The sequence below is a fragment of the Crocodylus porosus genome, unplaced genomic scaffold (assembly GCF_001723895.1).
Source record: "Crocodylus porosus isolate Cpor-Errol unplaced genomic scaffold, CroPor_comp1, whole genome shotgun sequence".
Taxonomy (NCBI): domain Eukaryota; kingdom Metazoa; phylum Chordata; order Crocodylia; family Crocodylidae; genus Crocodylus; species Crocodylus porosus.
The window spans coordinates 28,054,119-28,061,612 of record NW_017728951.1 but is presented as its reverse complement, the minus strand read 5'-3'; the positions used below and the strand labels follow the sequence as shown (position 1 = coordinate 28,061,612).

General features: G+C 39.7%; 1 protein-coding gene and 1 long non-coding RNA gene across 2 annotated transcripts in view; one reads left to right on the top strand and one right to left on the bottom strand.

Annotated features, from left to right (window-relative positions):
• The window catches only part of LOC109324257 (heparan sulfate glucosamine 3-O-sulfotransferase 1-like), a 123,351-nt gene that overhangs the window by 6,277 nt on the left and 109,580 nt on the right, over positions 1-7,494 (top strand). The gene's annotated exons all lie outside the window — the stretch shown is intronic.
• Positions 921-7,494, bottom strand: part of LOC109324258 — a 19,888-nt gene continuing 13,314 nt past the window's right edge. The window contains exons 2-3 of the long non-coding RNA XR_002104886.1: positions 4,916-4,919; positions 921-1,041 (exon numbers count right to left, since the gene is read on the bottom strand). This is a non-coding gene — a long non-coding RNA (uncharacterized LOC109324258). The remainder of the gene's footprint in view (positions 1,042-4,915; positions 4,920-7,494) is intronic.

Here is a 7,494-nt window from a genome sequence, read left to right as displayed (position 1 = left end):
CGGGTTAAAGCTTAACACACATTTTTTCCAGAAGATCAGAGTTTTTTCCCAGCCATATCAGAACCAGTTAATATTTGGGGGGGAAGGGTAGCAGGAAGGGAAATGGAGTAGCTATGGGTCTTCTGTTTTCTTTCTTGTTTGTTTGGTTTTTATAGGAACATAGGTCACCCGAAGTCTTCCTGGGACAATGAATCTGGTTCCATGGAGTTTCAGGCATGCTTGCCTGATAATTCCTTTCATAAATCACTCCATCTAGGAACACTTGTGATTTCCACTTCCACTACTATTGGAAGGCACTTCCAGAATTTTAATGATTAAGAAACCGTTTCTAGCCTTTTCCTGGCCAGTTTAGATCCATTTCTTTCTGTGCACACATTGTCTTTTAGTTTGAATCTTCTCTCCATTCTCTATCTCTAGAAAACAATCAGACCTCCTTCTCAATCATCTTTATACAAAGCTACACAAATCAGGGTCTTTTTGTCTTCTCTTGTGTTATAGGCTCCTCATTCCCTGGTCACTATAGCAGACCTTTTCTATAACTTTCCAAAGATGAATTAATCATTCCTGGACATAAGTGGCCTGAATAGAACACAGTATTCCAGATAATGTCTTGACAGGACCTTGTAGCAATCCATTAAAACCTCATATGCGCTACTGAAACTTTGGTTTCTGATGCACCCTAGAATACAAGGTGTTTTTACAGAGTTGCAATATGTTATTAGCCACCCATGATCTACTAATACATGCATCTTTCTCCTCATTTGCTGCTTTTGCTTCCATCTGATAGCAGAAATTCCTATGATTAGCAAGTGACTTTGTCCTATGGTATTTTGCCCAGATCATGTCCATTACTGCATTCTTTAAGGTCATACAGTACTCTCCATATGAGAGCTGTTTGACCACTGTATTAACAGTATCTTAAGGCCAGCGATTCTCAGACTGAGATCCTTTTGAGCTTTCTGTGGGGTGACATATAATGTTAGCACCGTTAGATTTGCAAACATGATTCACAAGATAAGTCCAAAGATTTCAAGCAGAAATCTGCTGTCATTGTTGTAGTCTTTTTAAGTTCTTTGCAGCAAAAGTAACAACTAAGAGCTGAGGGGTGCCTTGAGTGTATCCAAGGGTGTCTTGAGTATCCAGAGGTGTCTTAAGTTTAAAAGTGTTGAGAACCAAGCGTCATCTTGCTGCTATTTTTTGTCTAACCTCAGTATAACATCTTTTATTTTAAATCAGAAATTTCTCTTTTGACGGAAAAGCCATATTTAACTGGAGAAAAACCACTGGGAATTGCAACTTTCTTTGTTCCTTAGCCACCATCATCACTCACTCATGGTCCAAAAGATGTGAGAAGCATGGACACCAGCTCCCAGTTTAGCTCAGTAGCAACTCAGATATCTTCATGCTCATAGGCTCCCCAGTTGTGCCAAGGCTCAATATAGATTTGGCTCTGCCCTTGTCTACTTCGGAAACTTTTGCAAACCTGCCGTTGTTAGAGGTGGCTGTGCTAACCAAAGCTGTGCTGTAAATGCATTTAGACTGGCACAACTATCCTTGCATATTGGTGCAGTGTGTGTTAGCTTGAGGACCAAAGTAAGTGCATGTTTTTAGTAAGAAAGTATATATTTCTTATGCTTGCACTAGGAATGCTTTGCTGAAATATTTCTTCTTTCTAGACCCGCTCTACATGTTACAGGTATTGTAACTGTGAAATTAACTAGGTAATTTCACCTTGAGACCAACTTCACATGCAAAGGACTTAAGACATGATAAACAGCTCCAACCTTAGACCTTGAAAATGTGTACTAACTTTATATCTGGTCTCTACTGCACTTTCATTTGCACATGTAAAAGTGTCTCTCTTGCAGCTGGGAGCCACATCAGCAATAAGGCATGATGAGATCTAATGTGCGACCCCACAGTCGCACCTCCTGCCATGCACACGTAGCATGGCAGAAGGTACAATTGTATGGATTGCATGTTAGATTCCATTGCAGCTTTACATAGGTGAGGCCCCCTTTGCATGTGTAGAGGGGTCCCTAGCACAGGCAGTGCCTCTGTATGAAGGGGGATTAGTTTGAAGTCATTGGTTCATTGGAGGATTCCAGCCTGCCTCGATGACGCTACTTTTTATGTCAAAGTTGGCTTTGAGATATTATGTACTCACACTGCTGTAACAAGTTCAGCTGGCCAGTAGATACTGGAGAATCATGATAAATGGTAATTAACTCATGTGCCTTCTTCCAAAGAAAAATGTCTTGCTAACCTTTGAATTCTTTGAACATATCAATAAAATAGTGGATAAAAATGAACCATATGACACAATTTGTCTTGACTTTTAGAAACTATTCTCAATGCATGCAAGTTATTAAAGAAACTAAGTTGTCACTGTGTGAAAGAGTCAAGGTACTATCCTGGATATGGACATAACTGAGAGAGAGGAAACAAACACTAGAAATACAAAGTTTACAATTGGTCTTGTGCAACACATTTATTAACAATCTTCAAAAGGAGGTAAGGAATGTGGTGGCCAAACTTAAAGGTGACAAAATAATTCTTATTATACAAAAACCAAGGAACATTTGCACATTCAAAACTGATAAAAGCAAATGCTTTTTCTCACAATTCACAGAATATCATTCCAGTTTCACAGAATATTATTGGGGTTAAGCACTTAACAGAATTAAAAAAGACACGACATTTTCATGCATAAAAAAGAATATTCATAGTTACAAAAGAAAGTACAAATGTAATATAGGGCTTGGGAAGAGAGTGAGGGCGAGAGAGAGAGAGATAGATGGACTTTTTCCTCAGGGCAGGAATCAACCTCATAAATTTTAGGTTAAAAGGAAAATTCCTTCAGTGGGTAGTTTATACAGGTTATTCTGAAGTGTCCACTATACGAATATATTGAATCTTTCTCGGAAACAACTGATACTGACCTCTGTTAGAGATAGAGATAGAGATATCAGAGGAAGAGGACCACTAATCTAATCCAATATGGCAATTACTGTATTTTAAATGTGAGGTAATTTTTCAAATGTGAGGTAATTTTAATTATTTATAAAACCTGATGATCACTTGTCTAAGTGCAGAGTAGTGAGGTCATCAAAATCAGTAGAGTTATTTTTGGGGGGGTGGGCAAAAGACCAGGAATAATATATTTGGCTTTCCCTACGCCCCATTCATTTTTTTTTTGTATCAAATTCTGACCAGAAGCTATTCAATAAATCACAAATCCACTTTTCTGTCAGAGGAGAAAAGGAGATTTTCTCTCCTGCTTTCTGTTTCAGAATTGGCTGCATTTTGGAGGGTGAAAAAGGCCTTTTGCTAGTCTACTGTTTTCTAGATCCTTTATTAACTGTTAAGATGAGTAAGACTAGCTTTTGCTTTCTTTCATTTTTTCCTTCCCATTTTGTGGTTCTTTCTCATCTGCAAAGAGCACCAATCTGTATCTCTACTGGGACTCTTGGCCTCCCTTAGCAGAATGAAATAGATATAAATGTTGTCAATTTTAGACTGCCCACAACCTTCTGAATAAGGACAATGGAAATGGCTAGAACCTCATTGATTTCATAGTAGGGCTGAGTAGACATTAAAGGTATGGGAGCTGTCAGTCTGTGAACTCAGAAAAACAACTCTGCTTTGGTGCATATTTGGAAGGTTAGCCTTTATGATTATAAAGCTAAAAGAATTAGGTGGACTTCAGTCCCTCATTTGTCAGTTAGCGGTGAGTTTTTCAAGCCCAAACCATAATCTCATACACTTCATGTTGATGAAGCACGTCCTTCCAAGCAACAGGTAAAGTAGTTGTGAAACAAATAGAAAGTCATATGTGCTAATATGGCCTGAATAGGTGCAGCTGAAATAAAAATTTCCATGTTTTTAATATGTTTGAAACTAGCATTTGAATGTACTTTTGAATTGAGCTTTATGTTTATATGAGTAATAACTTGCATTGATCTTACTTGATTTCATTTTGATACCATAATGAGGTTTTTGCAGGGATATTGATCGTTTCATCTTGACGTAGTTCCATGGAGACCCTTGTTACAATACTAGTGCAACTTTGTTATTGGATATACAATTAACATTCTGTTTGAAAAATGTAAAAAACTAAAAAAAACAACAACTCCCCCCACAATTTTGTATGTGAAGTATTGAGAACTCAGAGCTTGAAGTTAAGTTTCTTGCATTAAGCGGTACCATATTTTCTCACAAACAACGTATGTTTCTATTACACATGCACATATGTGTAACAGTATGGTTCACACACATCTGCTGCTTTAGGAGGAGGAGATGGATCAGGCATACTTTGTCCCAGAAAAAAAATAGTGCAGGCAATATGCTGGGGACACGTAAGCACACACTTCTCTGCCCTTGCGTAGGGCCTGTTCACAGTCTGTCCCATACAGAATATTTGACATAGGTAATGTCAGTATTGCTTCTACTTGGTTTTTTGCATGTAATGTTCATTCTCTTTCCTTTCTTTTAAGGGGAAAAATAACTTGGCTTGGTGAGAGTAAATGCTTTGACCTCTTTGGTTGTGTCCACATAAGCATGGGCATTTATTTCCCCAGGGACAACTAGCAGTGGGACACCTTTGCTGCTGTTAGTTATCCCTAGGGAATGCCTGTGCCACGCGCCCTCTGGAATGTGGCAAATTACCCTGGGTGAGGTAGGAGAGGCACTGGGTGGGATAGGAGAGCACTGGACTGGTCCTAGCAGCCTTACCTGGAGTCCTGGGGGCCTCCCTGGGGCTGCAGCAGCGGTGATTCTGTGGGTTGGGGTTGGCAGGCAGCTGAGGGATCTCTTGGGGTCAACTTCCCCCTCTACCACACACCCCCTGCATTGCTACCTTGCAGACTGGAAAACACCTGAATGTGCAGTATATGCACATACTGCATGGCTGCACCCATCTAGACACGGCCTTTGAGATCGTTTAACAGTGCAAAGGGGTTAGCTAATGTTTTGGCCCTTTGGGTGAGGTGAACTGCACAGATTGTGAATTAGGATGTGTGGGTACAACAGTGGCATAAAATTTAATTGAAAACTCCCTGATGCTTGTGTGACTGTGCAGGACCAGTCGCCTATACCTTGCTGGAACAGTCTCAGGGCTCTAGCTTACACTCTCTCCAAATGGAGTCTCTTTTAAATGACTAAAAATGCTGATAAAAATTGGTGCAATAACTTCCCCATCCTTCCCCTTGGTCAGGGCCATTTTTCTGCCATGTCAGCAGCAAAGAAAGTGTCATGAAAGTACCTATATTATTACTTCTCTTTGTAACAGGATCACTTGTACACTGAATAAAACTCAGTGTAGTCTTTAAGCTTGTTTTATGGTCAGACTACTTTCTTCATCAGGAAAACTGGCTCAGTATTTCTTTTATTGCTCAGCTGGAGACAGGACTATACATGGTTGAATTGTCAGATCACCAGTGCATCTGTTTCCAACTGGACAGCTGTACTTCATAATAATGAAAAGTTTACTTTTTCCAAATATTGCAATATGCAGTGAAATCTTAAAATGAGGGGATCCACAGTTTTCTTGCATATGTGATTTTTTATTTTCCTCCTGATGGGTTTTCTGGAGGTTTCATCTTGCTGTCTTTGAACTTTTTTTCTAAATCTATTTAATCTCTGTACAAATAAATTGTACTACTGATGTAGGTCCATGAACTCACAGTTCATATCCTTTAGGTGGTGCTCTGCATCAAAAAAGAAAAACAAAACAAAAAGGACTTTTGCTTCTCTGCATGAAGCCCTCTCTAGAAGGCAGATACAAGCATAATTTGGGAAGAATATTGGTAGATAGTTAGTTGCTTCATTCTGAATATTACAAATGGTGTATAACAGTTAACTTTGACCTTTATCTTGATTTTCGAAACTTCTCATAATTTAAACTTAATTAAGAAATTAGCTATTTTTTCTCTTTCCTCTTCATCTTTGACGAACAGCCTTGTTTTTAAATGCAGTTATAATTGGAACATGATGTATACCTGGGACACATCCTCTCCTGCCTTTGTGGACTGGATAGGATGGGACAAAAGTGTCATAAAATATAAGGTACAATGACCCCCAGAAACTGGAGGTTTATACAATTTTTGTTAATCTTGCAGTTAGTTTTAGACAGGTCCAACCATTTCTGCTAGGCATTTAGTCAAGCTAGAAAGGGAGAGTATGTTCTTTTTTTTTTTTTTGTAACCAATATACCCCAACTAGCTTTTATAGTGCCTGTGTCCCTTAAATGGTTAACTGCTTTGTTTATCCCATTTGATCTTTTCAACCCACCTGTACCTCTGTCAGTAGTGCTCCCTTCCTTTTCCCTATCCTTTGTATTTAAATGACTTTTTATTTCTTTCTGTTTAGTACCCATATTCTCTGCAAGTCCAGTCATAGTATCTGACAAAAGCCTATGAAAACTCATGTCTCTAAATGGGGTAGTCAAGATGCCATCCTGCCCTGCCTTCTGCTTAACTCCAGACGAATAGAACTACCTCCCCCTCTCTGGTATTACAAAGGGAGTGGAGAATCACTGGGGCCTACTACAATTTTACAAAAGCCTACAGAGCATTATCTGTCAGACTGTTTTTCAGTTGCTTAGTTTTTCTCTTCATTTCCTACCACCAAATTATGCCAGGAGAGTATTTTTATGATGTTCTAGCTACCCATTACATTTGGAAGAGGTGGGATTTATTTATCTTACTACCTTCAGATGTCAAGTCAAAGATTTATAGATGTTAGCGATGGAAGGGACCTCAGTAGGTCATCAAGTCTGACCCCCTGCTGTGGACAGAAAAGCGCACTGGGGTCAGACAACCCTAGCTAGATGCTTGTCCAGTCTCCTTGAAGACCCCCAAAGTAGGGGAGAGCACCACCTCCCTTGGAAGCCCATTTCAGCTTCTGGCAACCCTTATTGTGAAGAAGTTCTTTCTTATGTCCTACCTAAATCTTTCTCCGTCAATTTGTGGCCATTGTTCCTAGTTACTCCAGGTGGTGCCCTAGTAAATAAAGAATCTTCTATTCCCTGCTGCCCTCCCATGATGAATATATAGGCAGTCGCAAGATCACCTCTCAGCCTTCTCTTGAGAAGGCTGAAGAGATCTAGGTCCCTCAGTCTCTCCTCGTAGAGCCTTGCCTGCAAGCCTATAACCTTATGAGTAGCCCTTCTCTGGACCCTCTCAAGATTTTTCGCATCCCTCTTGAAGTGCGGTGCCCAAAACTAGACATAATACTTTTTCACCTTAAAAAGTGAAGGAGATGTAAATAGTTTTCTCAAACTTTAAAAATGCAGCCAAAACTATTTCCTTTTGGGTCTGGAGGAACCAAGGGAAGCTTTAGCTTTAAAGATCTTTTTCAGGATCTGAGCTTATAGTTTCATAGTTTCAAGGGTCGGAAGGGACCTGAGTAGATCATCTAGTCCAACCCCCTGCCATGGCAGGAAAGAGTACTGGGGTCAAACGACCCCAGCAAGGTGTTCATCTAGCCTCTTCT